Below are 27,222 nucleotides of genomic sequence, written 5' to 3' on the forward strand. Positions count from 1 at the left end.
ATATATATATACACATAATCTGGTTTTCTCTCATTATTACATAGGATTTATGTCCTTGTAGTTTAAATCTGATTACCTGGCAGTACACAGATATACGTAATAATGAAAAATAAAGGGAATACAAAATTTTACATCAACTCACAGATCCGTAAGATCTGTACATACGTACAAAGCAACATTCCTTCACATCATTAGTAGATGAACGCATTGTTGTCAAAATCTTTTAAGCTCATATTGGGACCTTTGTTCCAATTGTTATGAGAAAATCTAATACCCTCATAAGTATAAGGTATGATAAAATTCCTTTGACATCATTAGCAGATGATTAGCAGCATCATTGTTGTGAGACTTCTAGGATCGAAGTGGGTTTCTTTTCCAGTTGTTGTGAGAAACTCAAAATACGCTCATACCAAAACAGTGACAGTCCTTGCCGTCATCAGCAGCAGATGGAGACAATGTCATCGGATATTTATGAGGTTAAACACCCACTTTCAAAGTCTTTTATGATTTAAAAAGCCATTGTTATCGTGTTTTTCCCTATTATCACGTAAGATTTATGTCATTGTTGTGGCTTTAAATATGATTACCCGTCAAATACATAGATATACGTAACAATGAAATAAAGAAGATAAAAAATTGGACACGAACTCACAGATCCGTAAGATCTTCAATATACTTACTTACATAGTAACGTTCCTTGACATCATCAGCAGATGGAGACAATGTCATCAGATATTTATGAGGTTAAACACCCACTTTCAGTCTTTTATAATTTAAAAAAAAAAAAAACCCATTGTTGTGTGGTTTTCTGTTATTATCACGTAAGACTCATTCGTTGTTGTATAGCTTTCAATACGACTAAACGTCAAATACAGAGATATAATAATGAAATATATAAAAAGGATAAAAAAAAAGTTGTACATGAACTTGAAAATGTACGGATCCGTAAGATAAATACTCCATTTCGTTCACGTTCGAGCGATTTTTCGAATGTTCGGGAAGAACAAGTTCTTCCAAGAGAAGAAAATCAAAGAAACTTAAACGAACCGTAAAACCTGAGAAGGAGAAATTTCTCCTCACAGAAAAAAAAAATACGTATACATCACGTATTATAACATGGATATTCCAAGTATAATGCGTTTATTTTTTTAGTATTTTTACCTCGAGCTATACATGAAAAGGAAAAACTTTGTCGGATCATTTTTTTGAAGAAATGGCGTAAGCAGAATAAAAGAAAAAACAAATTTCGAGTTTTCTTCATCTCAACTGCGTATTCCATCAAGGAACTCGATTTTTTTTGTTTCCGCATAAAAAAAAGCCGGACTTTATGTGATGCAGACGAAGGCAATTTCTTTGATTCTCGCTCATGCGATATTCCAGAAAAAATGTAAGAAATTAGTTCTTATACCCTCAGGGTATATTTTCCTCTCTGTGGACGCGGTTTTTGTTTTATACTTGAATGAGTTCATATTCATGGGTGTGTTAGACAAATATCAGGGCATGGGACGTATCACATATGAGGTGAAATGTGATGATGGAGTCTCCGAGACGTCATTGTATTTGAATAAATTTATACTTCTTTTCAGATGTTAGGGGTGTGTAATGTGAAGAGGGCTGTGAAAAACATACACAGTACATTTTGCGAAATAAAAATGTAGTTTTTTTTTTTTTGGATTGCGCATTGTGGTCGATGTTGCGTCGAATTACATTAGCGTGACGTTATGCGTTCGCAGAAAGGAATCCTTGATGACTCGTAGTATTATTTTGCTGGAGGTACTGTTCATTTCCACTGTTTCATCTTTTTCAGGACGGAAGACCTCAATATTTAATCAGGAGTTTGTTACTACCAAGGAACTCTATCAACAGCGGTAATTGGTGAAATTATTCGATGGCCGAGGAACTTCTTGAATGCTCAGGGAACCCAAGCAGCCGCCATCTTTGGCGATCTTCTTTGATAGTCAAGGAACCCAACCAGCAATCGTCTTTGACGATCTTCTTCATTGACCGAGGAATTTGATCAGCAACGATTCTTGGTGATCTTAATGGTTGCTTTCCTTAAGTCCTTATGGTTGTTTCTACAGCAATAACGTTTAATTTGCAGTGAAACAACCTATAGGAACTTTTATTTTGATTTGAGATTCAGGGGACTTCAGAGCTTGATTATGTTCCATTTACGGGATTTTCTGAATAAAAGCTGCAGAGCTCAAGGAGGAAATAAAAGATCTTCATTCAAATAATATAAGCACCGTTGGATCGAAATAAGAAAAGGATTACACAGTATATCAATGGTATATTAATATACAGTATATCAATGATACCTATCTAGCGCCAACAAGGTAAAGCCATTCCTCGTGGAAGATGAATAGAACCGTCTAATACCAGATGATACGTGTACCTGATACTGATCGAACCCGAGGATAGTTACTATACAATTCTTCCCCAATAAGTATTTCGATTTTACTCCTCCAAATTTCATTGAAAAGTGAAAGTGCTCATTCAAATTTCAACAAGTTTTTTTCTTATAATAAAGTTAATTTTCTCTGTTTTTCTTCACGAAAATGTCCCCCTTTTTCCAGAACTACCCCTTAAAATTTTAGAGAGGAGTAAAATTACTCTTCAAAATTATTTTATTGGGTAACACTGAATAAACATGATTGAACTGGAGCTCCTGCTGCCACCTATCATATAAAAAAACAAAACTGGTATAATTTTTGAATTGAAATTTATGACAGTTTAGTGACTGATGTGCCAAACAAAAAAATATGGGGTGTTATTACTAAATATTTTTTAAGCAATAATATTGGTTTAATCATTAAATTTACTTCGAAATTGAAACGGTTGTTGTTTATGTGTTGTAAAATAATGTCAGCAGAGCTAAATGTAGCCCTCTTTGGCTTTTTAAAATTGTAATCGACCAGAAACAGGTCGATTTTGGTTTTTTCTTTCCATTAGAATAACAAAAAGCCAAGAAAAACTACATTATGCGTTACTAACATTATTTTACAACACACAGACAGCAACTGTTAAAATTTCGAAGCAATCTTATAACTAAGTTAATAATATTATTGCTTATAAAATATTTAATAATACCAACACCATATTTCTTTTTTTTGCTACGGCACATCAATCAAAAACCGGTTATCAATTTTAATCGAAGAATTATAACAGTTGTGTCTTTTATATGATAGCTGGCAGCAGCGGCTCCAATTCAATGATGTTTCTTACTTGTTATATAATACTGTACTGCAGTGTTATCCGACAAAATAATTTTGAAGATTAATTTCACACTCCTCCCTAGAATTTTAAGTGGTAGTTAACACAAAAAGAGGGACATTTTTTCAAAGGAAAACAGAAATATAACAGTTATAAAATATAACTGTTAAATATATAAGTTAAAAGAAAAACCTAAAATACATCTACGCATTTCCAGGTGTACGCAACGCACACTTCTTATGAGTATCTAATGATGATTATGGCTTCTTATTATACTTATTATTATAAGTATTATGGCTTCTTAACAATGGCCGGTGAACTTGACACTATTTCGTCACTTCCATGTTTACCAAATAAACGTTTCTTTTTTTTAAAAGAATTGAATCCTTACAATATATTCGCGATTATTGGTAATGACAATCATTACTTATATACGTCGCACATTGTATTATCGTTAAGCAGACATTATTACGATACGAGGACAAAGAAAGTTTTTTTTTTCCAAAACAAAAAGTTATTGTTAAGAAGAAAATCACGTGATTAATTACATAAAGGATAATTAAAATTAATGAAGCAATTTTGGAAATAATGAGATTTAAAAAAAATATATATATATAATGATTAAATGCGACTTACTGTTGTCGTTAGATAATCGCGCCATCTGTCGACGAGACACTGTTATTAAGGAGGACACACACGAGTCTTATTAGAGATTCCGTTTAGTAATTAGAGGATCATTTCGAGCAGAACTTGAAGCTTTCTAAGAATAATTTTATTTAAGGGGATAGGAAAGAAAAAACACTTTCCGTTAATGAATTCCTATAAGAATCGCCTCAAGAAGAAGAAGAAAATACTTACATTTGGAATTCTAAGCGCCCATGTCGTTGTTATTCGAGCCGAAAACATGGAATTTAGATATTATTTGGTGTAAGCGAGCGGAAACAAGGGGAATGTTGGAGTTTATTTCATTGGCAGGATATTATATTATGATGGTGAATTTTCTAAGGCTAAGAACATAGTGGGAGCGGCAAGCAAAGCGACGAATGAGAGGGAAGAGAAGCGAGATGAGAATATAGCTGCGAGCAAGGAACATAGCACACAAAATGGGGGCGTTTAATATAGCAGAGAGTATCGAATAGAAACTCGCGATCAGCTTGGTTTTTTTAATTAAAGAATGCTTAACAATTTCATAATTATAAAAACCATTGCTCAGACAACAGTTTAGAAGTAATAGTGTTGTGTAAATATCGCTATTTTTAAATGTAACTACCGAAATATTCCTCATATTTTGGTCGCTTTCCTTCCTAAATCTCTTCCCGCGGCACTTGAGTGCAATCATTTCTCGAAAGATCAATACTTTCTACTAAATTTATGAGTAAAAAATTGAGAAAAATAACAAGTTTATCAAAAGCCCTCCTACCGTTAAAATTGTATTATTAGCATAGGCGGGAGGGTAGAAGTGGAAAATTCTCCCCCCCCCCCCGGCTCGAATAGCTTTATTTGTATAAATATTTGTTGGTTTCAATTTTCTTACACCCAAAACGTAATTATTGATACACAAAAATTCAGCATTAAAAAACATTCAGTACGCTTCCAGTATGGAAATATTGACGATACACAGAAAGTAAACAAACAAATAAAACTTGTCTATTTTTCCACAGAAACATAAATGATTTTTAATTCAGACTAATTCAAATACATTTTCCCACACACGGTGCATGATAAATTAGCTTAAAACGCAGAATATAAATATTATAAAATCAAAATATAAATCATTTTCGGTTTGGTTAAGCACGTGCGCACAAAAAAAGTTTGACGGGAAATTTATGAAAATTATTCGGTACTTGCTGTTTTCATTTGATCATTCACACCATTTTTAACTACGTCGAGAACATAACGTCAACGATCCTGGTGACATTTTTGTACTCACTACCGCTATTTAACAGCGAAAACAAGCCCTTCGACGGACATCTTGAACCTACACACAAGCGAGCAGAGCAACGAAACTAAAATATCTTGAATGCGCTGCTCTTATCGTTTGTGGCGGAATTCCCGCTGTGCTGCGTAACGCGCCACTATACGCAGGCGCATTGGAATCAGTGGGTTTGATTTCGCTGCTCTTCTCCCCTCGTTGCTTTGCTCTCCGTCTTACTATGAGTTCAGCCTGAGAGAATCTCTTGTGTGTGTGATCTCTCTCTAATTCTTCAGAATATTTCGATCTGAAATTTCGTAGACGGTCTAAGTCTAGTCTAAAGATCGTAATGCTGACACAGAGCTATGACGCGATCGTCAAAGAAAAGTTTACTATTCACGTTTGTGTAAACCTAGAATGATACCACAAAAAAATCATCTATAATTAATGATACCTATACGAACTACGTCTCTTAGACGTATAGGTACCAGTCTAGGGTTATTTACAAACTTCCCACACAATATATGTCTACTAGCTAATCTCATCTTACTGTTGTGTTCTCTAAAAACTCACAATTGTGTTTTCTGGAAATATTGTGCTTTGTTAAACCGATCACATTATTTTGTTTTATGAAATCTCTTCACATATTGTGATTTTCAAAACACTTCTCCTAACAATGTATTTTTGAAAACATCTCACAACAATATGAAAATTTTAATAATACGAAATAGATCAGCGACGTGCAATCTATGCACATTCTGAGGATATTGATGTGGAAATTGATCCCATAATTTTTGTTCGTAGAAGGTAATAGAATAGCGTAAGAGAATTCTTTGATGGCAACTTTTTTCGCCTTTTGACATTCAACTCTTCTGACTTCTAAAAGTTTTCTCAGAAAAGACTGACGCTAAAAATAGGAAGACGTCGCCTTTGATTACGTAAAACGTATCGCGTCTCTCCTTCTCAAAATTAGCTTCTTTTTTTTTAGTCTGTACTTACTTTCATGTCACAGGATCAAAGAATAAAAATATACCTCCGAACAGAATTTTTTATCCAAAAATGAATACCAAGAAAATCCCTTTGATAGATGGATCTTTTATTCTGTTTTGTGCTACATCAATAACAAACGAATGCGAATGAATTCGGCAACAATACTTGTCTCTGATGATTTTCTGTGGCGTTTCACCATTGAAGCTCGTGTTGGGGTTTATTTTTTCACAGTCCCGACATAGCAGTGGTGGATCTGAATGACCATTTATTTAGAAATTACATTCTCGCATTTCGATATTTGAATAAATATCTGGAATAATAGGGTTCCATGGAAGTCTTTGCAACAATAGCTTTTGGGGAAAAACTTTCTGTAGAAATGAGCCTTCGAAAAAGTCTTTACAACAATGTAACATTTAGAACAGTGAGATATAGATGGCTTTTTTCTCAGCCAGAGATATCAAGGAAACAGTTATTTTCCGGATATTATGCTGAGGTGAGCTCGGAAAGAAAAGTCATCAGGGTCATACCGGACAAGATGGTAGCATGCTTGCCCGGTATGCAAGAGGGCCTGGGTTCGTGTCCCGGCGGAGACGTGATGACTTTTCTTTCCGAGCTCACCTCAGCATAATATCCGGAAAATAACTGTTTCCTTGATTTAGAATAGTATTCGCAATAATGAAATAAAAAAAGGCTGCGCAACAATGATTATACCAAAAAAGTTCAGGTGCGTGCTTGGAAAGTGCGAGGTTGGTGGTTTGATTCCCCACAGACGAAGGTGACTTTTCTTTCTAATTATCTTCGCTTGGTATCCAGTCATCTATGCTTCGTAAATCGCAATAGTTAGTAACAGGAATTAAATCAAAAAGGGACTCCACAATATTTAAATCAAAAAGGGAATCCACAATATTTAAATCAAAAAGGGACTCCACAATATTTAAATCAAAAAGGGACTCCACAATATTTAAATCAAAAAGGGACTCCACAATATTTAAATCAAAAAGGGACTCCACAATATTTATATCAAAAAGGACTCCACAATATTTAAATCAAAAAGGACTCCACAATATTTAAATCGAGAAAGTTACTAACAATACTTCAATCGAAGTCACTAACAATAATTAAATCAAAAGTCAATTGAATAAACGTCAATAATAAAATAGCAATAATTAAATCAAAAGTCAATTATAACTTATACGCACAATTATAAGTTTTCAAATAGTTCTACAGCAAAACATTTTCACAACATGTTTTCTAAAATCTCCTGAAGCAATGTTTTCTGAAAAAAAGTCTCTCTCTGTCTTCAAATAAAATTTTTCTAGTCTCCTCAATGTTCTCTAAATTTTAAATATGTTTTTCTAAAAATTCCTCACAACAATATTTTTTCTACAAATTCTTTACGACGTTGCAATTTCAAAAAGTTCCTGAAAAATGTTTTCTAAAATCTTTTTTCAATATTGTGATTTTCAAAAACTCCTCACAACAATATGTTTTCTAACACCTTTTCAAAACAATGTGTTTTTTAAAAACTCATTACAATAATGTGCTTCCCAAAAACTTTCCCAAAAAAAACCTTTCTGCAGCAGTCTCCGAAAAAATCTCTTTACAACAATGTAACTTTTAAAATAGTATTCACAATAATTGAATCCAAAAAGTCTGCACAACAATTGAATCCAAAAAGTCTGCACAACAATTGAATCCAAAAAGTCTGCACAACAATTGAATCCAAAAAGTCTGCACAACAATTGAATCCAAAAAGTCTGCACAACAATTGAATCCAAAAAGTCTGCACAACAATTGAATCCAAAAAGTCTGCACAACAATTGAATCCAAAAAGTCTGCACAACAATTGAATCCAAAAAGTCTGCACAACAATTGAATCCAAAAAGTCTGCACAACAATAATTAAATAAAAAAGTCTGCACAACAATAATTAAATAAAAAAGTCAGCAAACAATTATTAAATCCAAAAAGATACCAACAATAACACTAACAATAATAAACAATGTGCTTACCGAAAATTCCCGAAACAATAAATTTTTTGAATCTCCTAGCACATATATAATAATATTTTTCATAAAAAAAAGCTCGTCACAAGTGTGTGTACATGTTTCTTTAAACTCCTCACAACATTTTTTTTCTAAAAACTCCTCCAAACAATGTTTTATAAAAACTCCTCACAACATTTTTTTCTAAAAACTCCTCAGAACAATGCTTTCTAAAAACGCCTCACAACAATGCTTTCTAAAAACGCCTCGCAACAATGCTTTCTAAAAACGCCTCACAACAATTCTTTCTAAAAACGCCTCACAACAATGCTTTCTAAAAAACTCTTCACAACAATGTGATTTGAAAAACTCTGCACAATAATGTGATTTGAAAAAACTCTGCACAATAATGTAATTCAAAAAAAATTCTTCATAACAGTGTCATTAAAAAAATCTCCACAAAGTATGAAGATTTTTTTGAAGCAACAACAAAAAGTGATTAAAAAAACCTTTTCACAACAATGCAAGTAAAAACCACTCCACAACAATGTGATTTAAAAAAACTCTTCACATCGATGTGTTTTAAAACATTCTTCACAAAAATGTGATTAAAAAAACACTTTGCACTTTGTGAAGAGGTTTTTAAAGCTCTTCAGAACACAATATGATTTAAAAAAACAAGTTTTCACAACAATGTGATTAAAAACTGCTCAACAATGCGTTATCGATAAATTCCTCCCATAATTTCCAAAAAAAAAATGTCTTTACAACAACAAATTTTCAAACAAGTCTCTGCTCCAATAAAATTTGAATGCCCCATCAACAATATACTCTAAAAATCTTAGCAACAAATGATCCAAAAAGAGTATCCAAAAAACTGTCAGTACAAAAATTAAAAAAATATTCTTATAACAGTGGATTTTTTTCCCTAAGCAAAAATATCTATTCGCGCACAATTTTTCTTAAAAATGAACAAACTTCTGCAACGATGTAAATACTCAAATATCATTTGTCGCAACCATCAGGAATGATGATACTACAACACAAAACAAGATAATTAGAAAATACTGTATAATGCAAATAAAATTCTCCAAGCACAAATTAAGAACCATTCCATCAATGATATAAACAAATAAAGAATTTTATTCTCCCACCAAATAACATCCCGCTATTTTCATTTTCGATGTTCTTCAGTTTCATGGCAACGACATCAATTCCTTTTTGTACTTTTAATGATTCTCTTGAACAAGAAAGAAATATTCAAAATTAGTTTCGACAGTTAAATATAAAAAGAAATGCATTTTTATCCGAATAGTGATTTCGAAACGACCCTTGTCAGTCTAGACGGCGGTGACTCTTCTTTTTTCGGTTAAATCGTCTGATGAAAAAGGAAATTGATAAGAGAAATCCGTATTTTTCCTCTCGCCCCCCACCCCTTCTTTTCATTCCCGATTTTTAAGTTAATCATGTTTTTTTTTATAGAGAAGAGCTAAATTGATAGGGAAAAAATTATTCCAATAAAATGTCTGAAAAGCTAATAATAAAGGAAGTCTTAAGAATGTCTCGAAATGCTGTTTCCACGGAAACTTATAAACAGGAGACTGTTATTCGAGTGATACCGATGTAATCTCTATATAGTTATCAATTTTTAGCATTAAAATTACTTTATTTAATTTATCAGTTTCTAAGACTTAAATGATTAAACGACGTGTTTGAGTATGCTTTGCGGGAAACAGCGCCCAGTTCCGGTCAATTAGTTACAGTTCCGGTTCCACATTCATGAAGGAGAACGAGTATCGTCGGAATATTTCGGGATCCGGAAATTTCACCTCCGACATTTTGCCTCCTGTGTGGTACCGCTAATGCATTTTACTCCAGATATTTTATCTGCACTGACCGTGTGAGCGACCGAGTAAATGAGTGACTGTGTGAGTGACCAAGTGATTGGATGAGTGATCGTATGAGTGAGTGGCTGTATGAGTGAGTGACTGTATGAGTGAGTTGCTGTATGAGTTAGTGATTGAATACGATGAGTGAATGGTCATATGAATGTTCAAGTGACGGACTGAGTGGCCATATGCATGACTGTATGAGTGACAAAGTGTCTGACCGTATAAGTGATCAAGTGAGTGACTGTATTAGTGACCGTATGAGTGAGCACACTCACTTAGTTTCTCATGAGATGACATGCTGTCACTCCCTCATATAATCACCACCCACTCACTTCTCTACTTCTACAGCCACTCACTCCTTCAATTTTTCACTCATACGGTCACGCATCCACTCATCTGTCACTCATACACTCAGTCATTCCTTTATTTGGTCATTCATGCGGTCACTCACTCACTGAGTGTCAGTCTCACGGTCATTCACTCATATGGTCACTTACAACTCACTTGGCCACTCTCATATGATGACTAGGCCACTCACTTGGTCACTAATATGGTCACTCACTTGGTCACTAATATGGTCACTTACTTGGTCACTCACCAAATCACACGGTCAGTGCAGGCGAAAAGCCGGAGCGAAAAGCCGGAGCGAAATGTACCGGGAACGAAACGTGCTTAGGGGTGAAATGTCGGAGGCGAAATTTCCGTAAATCCATATTTGGATCGGTTTAGATTCTAGATTCGGGGTTGGTTTAGATTCCAGGTGTGCCTCAGTTTATACCCTAGTTTTGAAAATTAAATTGGTTTAGATCCTAGTTCAGTAATTATACCCTTTTCTGATCAGTGTGGACCATAGTTTTAGATTCTAGTTTGAACCATAGCTTTGGAGAGGTCCAAGTCAAGTCCTACTTGGATCTGTCGAGACCCTAGTCCTGTAATCTATCCTAAAATTAAAGAAATAATGATCTAAAGTTTTCCGAAATCATTTTATGACAGAAACAAGGTTATGCCGTGAATTATGGTAACGGAAAATAATTTAAAAAAACCAAATTTTTGAAAAAATTCAAATTTAAATTCCAAAAAAATGATTTTCCATAATGATATGATCACTTGAAAATACTGGTCACATTAGCTCGAAATGTCACTGCTATGCACCCTATCAAAAATATGCATGTGTTACGGTAAGTATGATAAATTGGTTATTATTGGTATAATAATTTGTCATTATGCATACTTAGCAATCGTCTTGGTAAGTTTGATAAATTTATCACGTTCACCGGCGATTATGCATAATAACCAAGTGTCGTTGGTAAATTCGATAAATACATGAAATTTCTCGCCTTTATCTGTGTATATGCGTAATACGCTAGTGTAATTGGTGAATTTGATAGATATGGAAAAAAAATCCATATGAGTCCAGTATGTGTGATGAATATACTCGGACCCCGATAACAAATTTTACAATCGCACCCCGATATAATGATACAATACATGTATGATATTTCGCATAATCGTACAGTACGATTTGCTATGTTTACCAACGATGCGAAGCTTGAATATTATGCATAATCACCGGTAAACGTGATAATTTTCTTACAGAAAAAAGGTCCCCCTTTGTCGTCCCCGAAAAACTACCACAAAAACTTCATCTCATGAAATACACATTCATCACATCCAGAAACACATAAAAACAAAAACAAAAATTAGTGGCGGAATGCAATTATTAAAGCCGCAAAAAATTATTAAAAATGATAACATTTCGCTACTCATCGCCTCTTGCACTTAGCTATATCTATAAAAAAAAAACATCTTTTCACTTTCTTTTTCTTCCTTTCCCCCAGCTTCTTTATGTTTCTAGAAATTAGTTAGTTTTCCTTATTTTCTGATGTTTGAATGACGTCATTCTAACACTAGGTTGCGGGATTTTTGAAGGCATTTTTGGCCTCTACGGGCGATCAAAATAATAGTATTAACATTTTTTTTTGACTGACCCATAATAATTCCACCGGAATTTAATTATATTTTTGTGCAGACTTAAATGAGTAGAACCAGTGGTAATTTGGTAATTTTTCAAAACTTTTTGGGACCTTGGGACCCTTTTCTTGTTAGTATTCAAATTTACCAACGACGCTTGGGTACTATGCATAGCCGTAAAAGTGACGAAATTTAGAGAAATTTACCAAATTTACCCCTAAATGCTCTTCGATTATATATAATAACCGGATTTATCGCATTTAACGCGTGGCATATACATTGATCAGCAAATAAGGCTCTTCTAAATTAATTTTTCTTCTTCGGCATTTGTTTTGGACGCTTAACACGATAGAGTACATTTCATTCAGCATGGAAGACACTAAAAACTGCTGCTTAAATGGAGTTTGATTTTTCAGAAAAAGTTGTATTTTATTAATTTTAATCAATTATCGTGTTGTATCGCATTTTTTCTAGTTAAATGAAACAAAAAGCCTTCAGGTGGACCTATAAAAAACACAAAAGAAAAGAGACAAGAAACTACGAAAACTGATTTTTCAGAGATCTTTACAGGAAAAAAAAAAACGTAGAAAAATATCTAAAATAATATCAAAAATATTGTCAGAAATGTTTTTTGTTTTCTTGCTATTGGTTCAATAGATTTTATCATTTATTTGACCACTTCGAATTGCTTGGTCCATTGAAAATAATAATTCTGTAAATTTTTCTAAAAATTTCAAGGGATCTTTCCTACTTTTTCACATCGTGAAAAACTTTCTTATGTAAAAATATTATGGTAAATATTATTCATTGAATGATTTATTTCACATGTTTAACACATATATTTGATTGTGTATGCTATCCAGTACAAAATTATACATATCTCTGACACTTAAATTTTCCATAACTTGTTTTGAAAACAGCCCGCGCTCATCACAAAATTGCATGAAATCAATGGAATTGAATAAAAAAATTATTAAGAATAAAGAAAACTGTTTAGTCATAAGATTATGAAAATCAACTCCATCTTATTCAAAATTGAATTAAAATTTAAGAACTTCAAATTAAAAAAAATTATAGCCCAAGTATTTGTGAATGGATCTAAAAAAAATATTTTTCGTCATTTAATGAACTGGACAGTTTCCTTTACTTTGAATCAATTTTTATCCGATTTCATTGATGCCATGTTTATATTTTATCATGCACGCAAGCTATTTTTAATGTGTTTTTTTTGTTGGGAATTTGTAAAAACTTAAATATCAGAGTATTATTTTTTGTACTGGTGTAAGATAGCATTCACAATCAAATATATGTGATAAAAATTTAAAATAGGTCAATGAAAAATAATATTTTTAAATAATATTTCTGCATAAGAAAGTTTTTCGCATGCCCAACTTGAGAAGTTTTCATTTGAACCCATGTTTCTCCCTTAAAGAACTTGTAAGATGATCTCGTTTCTATTAAAAAATATGTTTTCAAAGCTTCAAATTATTATTTCTTTATTTAAAACAGAAAAATAGACGTTGCCATACAATTAATGGAACGGTATGTAGTATAGTTTGAGATGATAAATAACATGGACGCGCGCATCAGAAAATGGTCTGAGATCATGTCAAGGGACAGAAAAATAGCATCGCGTCATTATTTCTTCTCGTGTAGTATCTTGAGATCATTCTTATGTCGTGGATCCTCCTCGTCCATTGAAAGGATAGATTCCATTACAGATTATTACATCTGTAACGTGAGCATGTCATTGACGGTACCTCGCGTGAGATGCGTATCAACATTTATTTCCTTTTATATGATTGTAACGGTCACAGATTACTTAAGGAATACATGTGTTATTTCGGTGGCCATTTCGACACCTATGGCCATCAATATTTTCTATACAGGCTGACAAGAATTGTCTGCACCGCAGATATATCTGCAACTTTAGAAACATACTTTCTTGGCAGAACAAGTCATGTTCACGCTGTATATGTGACATATACGTGAGCTTGCCAAAAAACAAAAAATTGCTCCTCAACCTTTTAAAAATACATAATTACCCGAACTTTCCAAAAAAAAAATATTTCTTTTGCAAAGAACAATTGTCACAAAAAAGCTGTTATTCACTGAAATAAAACCAATAAAAACTAAATGCTCTATTACTTTTCGAAAATAATTTTTTACATGAGTTTCACAAAAATCCAGTTGATTTATAATTTTTCGAAAATACACAGTTATATGAGATTGCTGAAAATGCAATTGCTCTATAACTTCTCGGGAATACATTGTTACACTAATTTTCCCGAAAAACAAAATTTTCTACTGCTTTTCGGAAATATATTGTTGCATGAGCTTGCGGAAAAACCAATACACTGTTCTATAACTTTTTGAAAATACATAGTTATGAGCTTAACGGAAAATCAATTGCTCTATGGCTTTTCGGAAAAAAAATTGTTGATCTTGCTAAAAAAACCAATACTGTTCCATAATTTTTTGAAAATATATTGTTGCATATATTTGCTTGCATATCTTACCACTTGAGCTTGTTGTTAATATAAAATACATAGTTATATGAGTTTGCTGAAAAATCAACTGCTCTATAACTTGTCGGGAATGCATTGTTACATAAATTTTCCCGAAAAACCATTTGCTCTATGGCTTTTTGGAAATATATCGTTGGAGAGATGAGCTTACTAAAGAAAACCCCATACTGCGCGTGTTCTATAAATTTTAGAAAATACATAGTCATACGAATTTACATCACCCAGCCCTTTAACCGGGACAAGGGCTGAAATTGACGAATGTCGACAGAGCCTGAGTGGTGTACGGTTTAAAAGTCATATGTGAACTTGCTGAAAAACTAATTGCTCTATAACTTGTCGGGAATACATTGTTGAATGAGTTTGCCGAATAACTAATTAATCTATAAATTTTCAAAATATATTGTTGCATGACCTTGCTGAAAAAAGAATTCTACATATTTTCAAAACATTGTGCATTGTTTATGAAGTAGTTTTTGCATTTTCGAAAACGAATATACAAATTAAAAAATTGCATCCCTTTAAGAATTTGAATTACCGATTTAAAACGTTTACCGAAAATATTGATTACTTTTAACTATTATTGGCAGATATATGAGGGAATTAGTCTTTGTTTATGCACGTGGGAAGGTGGAATCCTTCACTATAAGAAAAATATCGATCAGGGGAAAACATATTGGATTGAACCAAAATTAGAAATTTCTCCGCTCTTTCACATTTATCATTCGAAAAAAAAAATGGCTACTAAAGGATTATTTAGGAAGTGAAGGGAGGGCTATTAACGAATTGGATCATTTATCATGTTGTTGCTGGAATTGGAAATGGCGCAAGCAACGGCTATTCAATGAGTCAATTGATGAAAATTCGGCTAACGAGGAGCCACTCTCACTACGAAAATAACTCAATATAAACGGAGTAACGAAACAACATCCCGAATGTTCATATTTCATGGTATTTTGACATGAAATGTAGGAAAAAAAATTGCAATATGTGTTTCATAACCGAATGTGCAACATGCGGCGTTATGGTTTTTTTTTTGTTTTTCATCCATATGACGTAACAGAGTTGTTGCTCAGTATTACTTAATTGGATATACTCTTATTTTGATATACTGCCATAATGTCGTAAACTTTTCCCGCGAGTTTATTTATGGTGTTGATGCAACTTGTGCTCGTCTGAAACTTGAAAAATATCTCGATGCTGAAACATTTTTCCTTCTGCTAAAGAGTTGAAAACATCAATTTTTGTCAGTTCACATTCGGGCTTCTGCAGACTCGCATCAAATAATCTAATCATTCCCCGTTATTTAATTCTGATGAAAACTTTTCTGGTCAATGTTCCTCTCTTTTTTAGGTTTTCGCTTTTCATTTATTTTCCCTATTTTATAACCTTTGTTTCGCTAGCAAACAATTGTTACGAATATAATTTAGATTTTTGTTAACGACTTACCCCATTAATAAATTCTTGAACTTCTTGTAACTTATTTATACTGAAAGTTATGTAAAAGTTACGGTAAAAGCCCGAAGGTCGGTAAAGCCTAGTTTTTACCGGTAAGATCTAGGTTTTATCAAGACGAGTTAGTAAAAAGTAAAAATACGCCTGTAATCGTTTCTATTTCGAGTTTTACCGCGTCGATAACCATTTTTAATGAAGCTTGATTAACCATCATGAACTTATTAGTTCCCAACTGGTATTGATTTATAAATATTAATCATAATTATTTAATAATCACAATTAGTTGACAATTTCTTATCGATTACTTAATAATTAAAAATAATTTATAATTAACTGCTGAATTAGCAACTACGTAGGACTGAACCTAAGTTCCCGACGCTAACTAAATAATGTCAAATTACTGTGATTGATTCAAAGTTCATACTGTTCACAGTAAATTAGTTAATTTACGCCAAACAGTTAAAACCTGTTTTTAATGAATCAATTGGCCATGAATTGATAGTTATGATGATTATTGATAATCAGAGTAGTTAGTTAAAATTAATTAATAATCGCTTGTTGAGTGTCAGAAGTAAAATAATTCTAATTAATAACAGCTTAATTTGTGTTAGGGAAAGTAATTATTCCAGGAAAGGCAGTTAAACTGTTCATTATTAATTAGTTTTAATTGTTAAATAATTATAAGTATTATCAATTATAAGAGTCAGGAACGAATAAGATCATGATGGTTTATCGCTTCATTAAAAACAGACGTTTTGATTTAGTAAAAGTCCGAAATAAAAACGTTCCTAATCGTATTTCGAGCTTTTACCAACTCGTCTTGGTAAAACCTAGGTTTCACTGGTCTTCGGGCTTTTACCATGGCATATATATATATATATATATATATTGTTGAAACAACCAGTATGGGAATATCATTCTCCTTAGCCGTACTTCCCCCCCCCCCTCCATTTTTGTACTCAATACTTGGTTTCGACATGAATACAATTTGATTCCAAAGAGAAAAAAACCATATTCATGCATCAAAAAAAGTCTAAATTTCTGAGTCATTTTATGTGGTTACACATTATCACGTAGTTACTTGACGACTCAATCAAATTTTCATTTCAAAATTGAAATATGTTTTAGAGGAAAATTTATGAAAAAGTTCCTACGCACATATATGTATTTTCAACGAATGATAACTAAAACTATTCTTATAAATTTATGTAAGCAATTCTGAATAAATAATAGTATAAGAAAAAGAAGAAAGGAAGGATGACAGAAAAATGTAACGTAAAATGTAAGAAGAAAGAAAAAGAAAGGGAAAAGAAGAAAACAAAAAGGATAAATAGTAAATAAAAACCGTTAGGAAAGAAGGAAAAGTGAGGGAGAAAGATAAAATGGGGAGTGAGAAAAATAGACACAAGAGAAATAAAAAAATACAATAATTAAAAAAAGAAAAATGGAAAATAATAAAAGGGTGGGAGAAGAATGAAAAGAAGATTAAATCATAAGGAAGAAAATAGGTAAAAAACTGAAGAGCAGGAAAAAAATTGAGAAAAAGAAGAATGTGAGAGAGTGAAAAGAGTGAGTAGAAAGAAAAAAGGAGAGAAAGATGAGAAAAAGTAAAGATATATAAGATAAAAAAGCATAAATGAAATGAAAAAGAAAAAAAGAGAAAGAGGTAATTTAAGAGAAGATAGGTAGAAATAAAAATAATGAATTTAAGACAAAGAAAAAGAAAGGTAAGAGAAGAAATGCGAACTTTAAAAGGGACTTCGAACTTTGAAATTGAAGCTTCAGATGGGACTGAAAAAAAAGAAAAGAAAAAACTAGAAACAGAGGAAAACAAAAAATTTCAGACGTAAATAATAAAAAAAAGGAGAAAAGAAAATTAGAATCATTTGGAAGAAAATGAAAGTAACAAGGAGAGAAAGAAGAAAAAGGAAATAATAAGAAGAAAAAGGAAATAATGAGAAGAAAAAGGAAATAATAAGAAGAAAAAGGAAATAATAAGAAGAAAAAGGAAATAATGAGAAGAAAAAGGAAATAATAAGAAGAAAAAGGAAATAATAAGAAGAAAAAGGAAATAATAAGAAGAAAAAGTAAGTAATAACAGAAAAGATAGGAGTAGAAGAAGATGGGAATTGAAAAAAAAACAGAAAAAATAAGATGAAAAAAAAAAGAGAAATGAATAAAGAGGGAAGAAAATGTAAGGTAAAAGAATAATACCTCTTTCTCTTTTTTTCTTTTGCATTTAATTTATGCTTTTTGATCTTATATATCTTTATTTTTTTCTCATCTTTCCCTACTTTTTGCTTTCTACTCAATCTATCATATTCTTCTTTTTTCTTTTTCTCAATTTTTTTCCTGCTCTTCAGTTTCTTTTCTATTTTCTTCCTTATAATTTCATCTTCTTTTCTTATCTATTTCTTTTCATTCTTCCCCCCCCCTTTTATTATTTTTCATTTTCTCTTTTTAATTATTGTATTTATTTATTTCTCTTGTGTCTATTTTTCTCACTCCCCATTTCATCTTTCTCCCTCACTTTTCCTTCTTTCCTAACGGTTTTTATTTACTATTTATCCTTTTTCTTTTCGTCTTTTCCCTTTCTGCTTCTTTCTTAAGCTTAAGAAAACACGAGGGGGAAAACCGGCCAAGAAGAGAAAGAACACGGATAGAGGAGGAAAAGGAACAGAAAATAAATGAACTGAGGAAAGGATAAAAAAAGTTTATATATTAGCGAAAGGGAAAATAAAGGAATTAAAAAAACAGAAGGAAAGAGAAGACCAAATGAATATTTAAGATAAGTAAAGAAAAAATGTAACTGTTGAAAAAGGAAAAAAAGGAATAGAGAAGAGAGAGATGGAAAACAGGAGAAAAAATATTTCTATATGAAATTTTAAACGCAAACTAATACGACACAAACTCATTCATGTTCGAATAAATATTATTATACTTCCTTATAAAATTTTATATATATATATATGTGTATTGCAAAATATTTTAAGTTCATGAGATTTATTTTTTTTTCAGAACGAAAAATTAATGATTAAAAACAAATTTACTTCGTTAAAATCAAATCCTCAGAACTAAATTCTTTTTTCAAACTTCCAGGAAAGCAAATTAAAGGTTATTTTTCGGCTAACGAATCCAGTGAATACGATTTTATGGTTTTTTGAGTTTCTTTTGAAGGAACTAACGATCAGTTTTCCTGCGCTATTTAATTTGAATGTTATCGTTTTCATGATCCATTTGAAAGTAATGCTCATTGCCAACATGTTGTTTTCGAAGTCAGATCTACCTTTCTCGTATTTACAATTATTGACTATCATTTTGTTTATCATTTGAACTTGAACTTTGTTTATCATTTGAACGTTTTATTTGAACTTGATAGGTTTCCTGAATTATTGTTTTCCAATCTTATATTATTCTATGATGCTACTTATACTGATATGTAATATATCAGCGTTTTCTCAACCTATGGCATAGGTTATCCGCAGGCGGACTTGATAAAATTATTCACTCGTTGTAATTGACGTTAATTATATACGTAGGGATTCAAATAAAATTGCCTCTTCATACTTAGATTAGGTTCATCATGCAGTATCGAAGAAAATGCAGAAAATTGCAATCGTAAACGCGGATTGTTTTGCTGAAATTTGCAATTTATTTCTTGAATGCAATTTGTAATTTTTGCAAAAATTACTGAAGGACGTGGAGATAAAGGGCTGCTACAAATCACAGTAAACCAAAGTGAATTTCACGAAAAAAAATATTCAGATGATTTATTGACCCTATTTCATTGAAAAAAAATACGGTAAACTGGGATCTTAAATAATAATCTGTAAAATACGGGACATCGTCATTTGTCATCAAAAACATTGTCCACTGTCAGATGTAGGCAAAATCACCAATCGTAAATAAAATTCAAAATAAATAAATAAGCTACAGATAAGAAATTAAACCTGCATTAAACCTGATAAATACATCAGATGAATATTTATATTTTTTCCATAATTATCATAATATAATTTACATAATTAAAAACGCTATGTGTGTGTGTGTGTGTGTGTTCACGACTTTATTAAATATTACAAATAATGAATAATCAAATAAGTGTCGTTGACAAAAAACGGGACAAATGTATGAAAAAATAAATCGGGACAATGAAAATTACAGGGATGTCCTGTAATTCGGGGCACAAGTGGTCCGTCAAATTGTTTCAGACATTTTACTGGTCCTTGTTTTCAGAAAGGTTGAGAAACACTGTAATATATTACATTGGTGTCAATTCATCTGCTTGGAAACGCTAATTATTGTCAAAATTATTTGTTTAATTTATTCTCTGTTTTTTATGATAAATTGTAATTATCATATTCATTAGTATTATAAAAAGCCATTCAAGCATTATTCATAAACATTGAACCAGAAAGACATTCAAACATTATTGGTAAACGTTGAACCAGAAACGCATTCAAACATTATCTGTAAATATTAAATTAAAAACATTCAAACATTATTCGTAAACATTAATTCTGGGGAACTTCTAATGAATTGGTACGTGCAGGGATGTGCAGTGTGAGTGTGGATATTTACATGTGTGTGGCCTTTATAACGTATGTATGTTGTCAGAGCTATGCTTTGTTCATAGTGTAATACATTCTTTTAACAGGACACCAACTCTGGCTATATCGTCATACAGCGATCTGCTACCGATCGATATGGGGTCGGAAATTTTTCCCTTCCAAGAAAGTCATGTCATACTTTCGTACTCAATCTGAGCTCGGAGGGACTTTCCACCATTTTGAGAAGGTTCCATGTATTGGTGATCGGCTCAAAACAAAAGAGCTCTTGTTTCGTGTTATACTAGTGCTGCCACCTGCTTTCCCATATTTTGAAGTGAAAACTGCAAGTGCCTGAATTTCAATGTCATGTAATTATCATGTGGAAGGTCTGCCTGTGTGAGGGACTTTTATTTATAGAGATCTACGGGGAGAGACCTTTTCTCTCAAATGGGATACCGGTTCGTATTCGCACCACGAAATTGGAAAACTGCAGAAAATCCACGAACCAACTTCAATTTTGTGCTCAAATAGCAAAATGTTATAAGTCACTTTTGAAAAATTTCAAAATGTCAAATTGTGAATAACATTTTGCCAAGCCAACATGCGATTCTGTGACTTTTTGGCTTATAATTTACCTCCGTCGTTTTCTCATAAACTAAAAGAGACAACATTTTACCACCTTCTAAAAATCCCTAGAAAACGGAAAAAAACTCAATTATTTCGGAAAAGTGACATAAAATTTTGCCATTTCAGCACAGAATTGACCATCACTGTGATGCCAACGAGTTTCGAGCCTGGATCCTGATATGTGTCCCGCAGGCGTGTCCTGCACGATACCCACATGACCGCACAACGGCGCTTCTACCATCTTACAACATACAGGAAAGCCAGCTGGAATTTGAGTACAAATGTTATTGGAACTGAGCAAGTGCATTATTTCCCAGCTTTGATGAGCCAAGGAAGTCTCAACAATAGCTCTGAATGCTACCTGTTTGGTGAGGAAACACTCTACCAATATATTTCTATAAAAATGTAGGAGATTTTTGAAAAAAAAAAAGAATAATAAGTAACATCAATACCACAAAAAGAAAATGACTGAATCTTCTAACTGACAAAGAGAATCAACGGATGGAAATCATTAAAAATAGATTAAAAAAAACATGGATATCAATATATTGAGTATTTCTCGGCATTAAATACTTTTTTAATGTCTTAAGTCCAAAGCAAACATAACTTTAATGAAAGAAAAACAGTGTCTTTATTTGAGTTTTTTACCAAAGTATATTTTGATTCAGTCCCACAAATATTTGAACTTTACTCCTGTATATGCTTATAAATGCGAGTGTTATAAGTTCTCCTTTATTCGAACAAAAGAGTCCGAAGTGCAAAACGATGTTGCGCTGGGGAATGAGTAAAAAAAGATCGTGGCACCCTCTTCATTATGTAAAAGGAAATCTTGTTTGCAGAATTTTTAAATGGAAAAAGCAAATTTGCATTACACAAACATTAAATGCTTTGGTGTAGAACGTTATTATATAAAACGGAAGCGCAGGTTACGAAAGCAATTTTTGAGTTGAGAGCTCCCTTAGCCTCGTGTTTAATGAAAAGGAAAGGCTTTTGTGCGTAAATTGAAGTCATAGCTTGTGATGGGAAAAGAAATTTCAGAACCTTTTGGAAGAAAAACAAAATTTTGGCAGTTTATTTTGGAGATTCTTACTTATAGAGTGGATGGGTCTATTCACGAGCAATAGAACGTGTTGATATAAGTAAGTAAACATCGATCGCTGTTTGTTGTCGTTATTCTTGACCATCTTCTACGAATCTCTTTCTATAACAAAGATTACTCATGATTATAACGAGTATTTCTCATCCGATATAATTTGATAGTATTTTTGCTTAAAAAAGAAACGAAAATGTTATTGATAAAGTCTACAAGTTCGTATGAAATGCATAGCAACGTTAAATGACGTCACCTTCGATAGTGTTTGTGATAACGTCAACGGTGTCGATCATAATAAAATATAAGACGGTGTTTGTTGCCACATCTACGATAACATTCATGAGTAAATGTGACAAGGTTGTAACTAGGATTTTTGCTGCCCCCCACAATTTTAAAACTCGATAATTTTATAACGGTGTTCTTTGTTTCCACCTAAAACTGCCACCCCCCCCTAAATTTTGCCACCCGGGCAGTTGCCCTCCCCCCCCCCCCCGGCCCCCTAGTTCCAGCCCTGACCTGCGATGTCACACGTGATGACACCTACAATAACGTTCGCTATAACGTTTACGCATGATAACGTTTAAGTACAGTGACATTTGTGACAACATTTACGGTAGTAATTTACGCACTGTAACGCGCGATAACGTTTAAGTACAGTGACATTTGTGACAACATTTACGGTAGTAATTTACGCACTGTAACGCGCGCGCGCGTTTCCTCTAACACTCATGATATCATTAATGTTAAGGTTTGTGATATATAGCATTAACTATAACATATAACGCATAATAACGTCTGCGATAACATTCACGATAGCGCTTGCAACATCTCTCTCTCTCTCTCTCTATGGAAGAATATCATTAACATTTGTTAATGATATTCTTATAATTCTTATAATGATATTCATATATACGCTCTAGCGAAGGAAAATCTCTATCTCCTCTGTAGCTTAGTGGTCAGAGCACTCGTCCGGCAATCGAGGGACCCGGGTTCGATTCCCGGTAGAGGCAGAGATGAGTTTTTTCCTTCCTTAAAAAATTAACATCTTAAATAATAAATATCTTCACAACATCCAGTCTTCTGTATATCTCGTATTAACAAGTGGAGAGCGACATTCATGTCATATATATAGCCCTCTGGTGGCTCGTCGTTCGTGAGCTATTAGCTGATCGGTTTCACCGTCCATTGCACGGTTCCGTTCGGCATATATACGCTCTAGCGAAGGAAAATCTCTATCTCCTCTGTAGCTTAGTGGTCAGAGCACTCGTCCGGCAATCGAGGGACCCGGGTTCGATTCCCGGTAGAGGCAGAGATGAGTTTTTTCCTTCCTTAAAAAATTAACATCTCAAATAATAAATATCTTCACAACATCCAGTCTTCTGTATATCTCGTATTAACAAGTGGAGAGCGACATTCATGTCATATTAACATTTTATTTAATAACTTGATGACATTCGCATGCATTGGAATACGTTGTGTGATGTGATGAACTAAGTAACATTCTTAGTCAGTATTCATTACCCAATTTGCAATCTCTCCCTCATTGTAAATAATGCTTTCAACACTGCTGCGGGTGATGATAGTGTTATAAAAACCCCGATTTCTTTATGATTATTATTGCTTGATAGTATTGCGAGCCCATCCCCGATGACATCCGTGATGTTACCACAAATGACTTTGCTTCATTGATGGTAACATCACCGTACGTGATGACACATATAAACTTATATACGCAATTACATTAACATGCGGTAACGTTTACGGAAGCATTCACGGAGGTAGCATTTGCGATCACATCCACGTATGGTAGCGTTTGTGATAAAATTTACTTGCGATATCTTTTGTGCTTACATTCATGTACTACTTTGCGATAACATTCTCGATAGCAACCGTTAAGACTCCAATCATAGCGTTCATGGCAACATCTGCGTACATCATAATTAATGATAATTACGTTGAAAACTAACATCTACGATAACATTCGCAGTAACAATTTTGATATCTGTGTTACTAACTTAATGACAATATTTTAAATGACGTTCATCACATCAACAGACAAAATCACTTTATTTAATTTATAACGCTATTAGTTGCACTCGTGATACGATGATGATTTCCATAACACACATTTCAGTGATTGTAATTCTACTATGAAAATTACGTACTGCGGGTATCTTAAATATTTTCTATTAACCATATCCTTGACAGTTTTTCAGCTACAAATTGGGACCATCGCGGTTGGAAAAACTAGTTAAAACGTAAAATTTTTAAAGTTTGCTCCCTCAAAAAGCCGTTACCATAAACTGAAACAAATTATGTAAATTATATTATTCATGACGATAGAAGAAAACTGTAAGAGAATCTTTTGTATCACAAGACTTCAGGACTTTATTACTATTTTAGCTGAATTACATGAATTAAGTCACATTAGGTAAATTCACAATAATCGAATACGCAATTAAGATATTCTTTTCGAACACATTAACATACAATTTCTTAGGAACTTTCATAATTTTTCTGAGCTATAAAAAAATTTAAAGCCGTAACTTTTGGGGAAAAACGATTTCTCAGAGGAAATGAAACTTTTTTCCTAGTAAATGCCTGTATTTTTCATTTAAATGAGAATATTTCTCCCTAAAAAAATTGCATCCAAAATCCAAGCAAAAATTTCCGGTTTTTATGATTCCAAACGACCCGGAGAAATGCATTTTTTCTGAAAAAAAAACACCCTAGTGCATATTTCTTGGAACGTATTCAAGGAATATGAAATTTCATAAACTATATTCACACTTTCTCGAAAAAATTCGTGAAAAACCTCTGTTTTTTTCCTCAGCGTAGAGATTCAAAATAATTTGAGCATGACATCTTTACAGGTAAAAGAATTTTCTAGAATAAGTGAAATTCATAGGAATGATAAAAAAAAATGGCTACATTTTGTTCTTATCTTAAGTGAGATAATAATTTGGAAGTAAGTTAACGCTTTTATGCCATCGAGGAAACTGAAACTTCTCTGAATTTTTTTCCTTTTTATTGTTCTTCAATAATGGGGAAAGATAAGCTGAATCTGAAACACTATGCAATAAAAGAATTGTTTAAAAATATGAAATTATTTTAAAATAATTTTATTTTCGCTTCAAGCAATTCGTATTATTCGTTCAGAAAAATATTTTTTCTCCCATGTTTCGCCTTTAATTTAATTAACTTAAGTGGCATTATTAGAAGTAAAACAATTTTTTTAATGAAAGAGAAATTTCGAAAGATATAGTTATGAGAGTATACGCTTAACTATTACGTTTATATGGATAAATTTAATTATTTAAGATTAGATTATTAATAAAAATAAATTTTGATTAATTATAATTTTTAGAAAAATTGACTTTAAAAGATATATTAAGAGGTTATTTGGTTATTTTTCACGAATGGATAAATTAGATCTAAATTTCAACAAGTCATTATCCTTTGAAAGTATTTTACGAAAAACAGCGAAATTTCAATGTTTTGATGGTGAATCTCAAAGGAAAATAATATTTGTTTGGATGTTAACCCTCAGGCAATGTTTGATTAAGATGGTGGCTGAGTGAGTGAGTGATGTTATTGAGGTGATTGGAAAACTGAACTGGTATCGTTGAAGTTCGTCACAGCCAAGGATGATCATTCTAAATGAAGAGTATATAAGGAAAATTCAAGTTTTCGAAAGAAAAATGGGAGCTGTGCAAATGAAGGCTTTTTGTAATAATTTTTGAGCAATTCTTTCTACTTTATTGTTGCATTAGTTATGTTTAAGAAAGCGATGTAGACAATAAAAGTGAATACGGGAAAGATATAAATTGACTAAAGAGGAAAAAGGTATCAGTTAGGTCAAGGGTTCTCAAAGTTTATTAACCGGTGGCGTCCCTTTCCCCATTCATTGCTTATGCTTGAGCTCCGCCGGCTCCCCCAGACCCAGAGCTGTTTAACAAAAAATTTCGAAAAACATTTGTCAGGGCGCGCTGATAAAGGTTGGAGGCACACAGTTTGAGAACCCCTGAGTTAGGTACATGAAAAAAAAATAGAATGAACAAAGGAAGAAAAAGGGATCATGCAGACAAGAAAAAAGGAGTAGACGATGATACCAAATGGAAATAAATCAAATCATACAAAAAAAGGAAATGCAATGAAAACGAATATAAGGGGGAGAGAATTCTAGAGGGTAAAAAATAATCGGATGAAGAAATGAAGAGAAGATGGACGGAAATAAATGAAAAAATAAGAAAGGGGGGAAAAGAAAAGAAAGGGAAAAGTATGAGAAGCGAGAGGCAGAAAGAAGAAAGGAAATAAAGATTATAAAATCAAGCAGAAATAAAAGAAAAACGAGAAATATAGAACGAAGAAGAAAGGAAAAAGAAATGAAAATTATAGAAAGAAGTAGGAGGGAAAAAAATAAAAGCCATACAACGAAGTAGAAAAGAAATGTAATTATGGGAAGAAGCTGAAACAAAAAAAAGAAATGAGAATTATCGAACGAAGCAGAAAACGAAAGAGAAAAAAAATTTAAAGAAATAAGCAGAGACGAGGGGAAAAGAGAAAATGAAAATTTCAGAGAGAAGCAGAAAGAATAGAAGTGTATATCGTAGAAAGAGGAAAGAAATGAAAAAGATAGAAAGAAGGGTAAAATAAAAATAAAAATATAGATAAAACAGAAGAAGAAGCAGTTGAAAAAGATGGAAGAGGAAGGAATAAAATGAATGATAAAAGAAACACAAATAAAAATAAAGAAACAAAAATGAATAGAAAGAAGAAAAATAAATTGTGAAAAGAATGAAAATAAATAAAAAGCAAAAGGAGAAAAAAGCAAGGAATTAATAGAAAGAAAAAGAAAGGAAAAAAGAAAAGAAAAATGTGATTGATTTTCAAAACGCATTAAAAACTTTATCCTGTTATAATGTTTTGATGAAGTACACAGCACTTTTGATACGCTGTTCCGTTTTGCTTGTTTTGTTGTTCATCGATTATTCCATACTTCTATTCCAC

At 32.5% G+C, this 27,222-nt stretch overlaps 2 non-coding genes across 2 annotated transcripts; both read left to right on the top strand.

Annotated features, from left to right (window-relative positions):
* The first annotated feature begins 23,150 nt into the window (after positions 1 to 23,150).
* On the top strand, positions 23,151 to 23,222 carry TRNAA-GGC (transfer RNA alanine (anticodon GGC)). The gene has a single exon. It is a non-coding gene; the product is annotated as a tRNA-Ala (tRNA).
* Positions 23,223 to 23,449: 227 nt separating this feature from the next.
* On the top strand, positions 23,450 to 23,521 carry TRNAA-GGC (transfer RNA alanine (anticodon GGC)). The gene has a single exon. It is a non-coding gene; the product is annotated as a tRNA-Ala (tRNA).
* Positions 23,522 to 27,222: the final 3,701 nt, after the last annotated feature.

The sequence above is a fragment of the Pholcus phalangioides genome, unplaced genomic scaffold (genome assembly GCF_987345545.1).
Source record: "Pholcus phalangioides strain wild (caught in Gottingen) unplaced genomic scaffold, Ppha-v1.0 ptg000008l_1, whole genome shotgun sequence".
In the NCBI taxonomy this organism is placed as follows: domain Eukaryota; kingdom Metazoa; phylum Arthropoda; class Arachnida; order Araneae; family Pholcidae; genus Pholcus; species Pholcus phalangioides.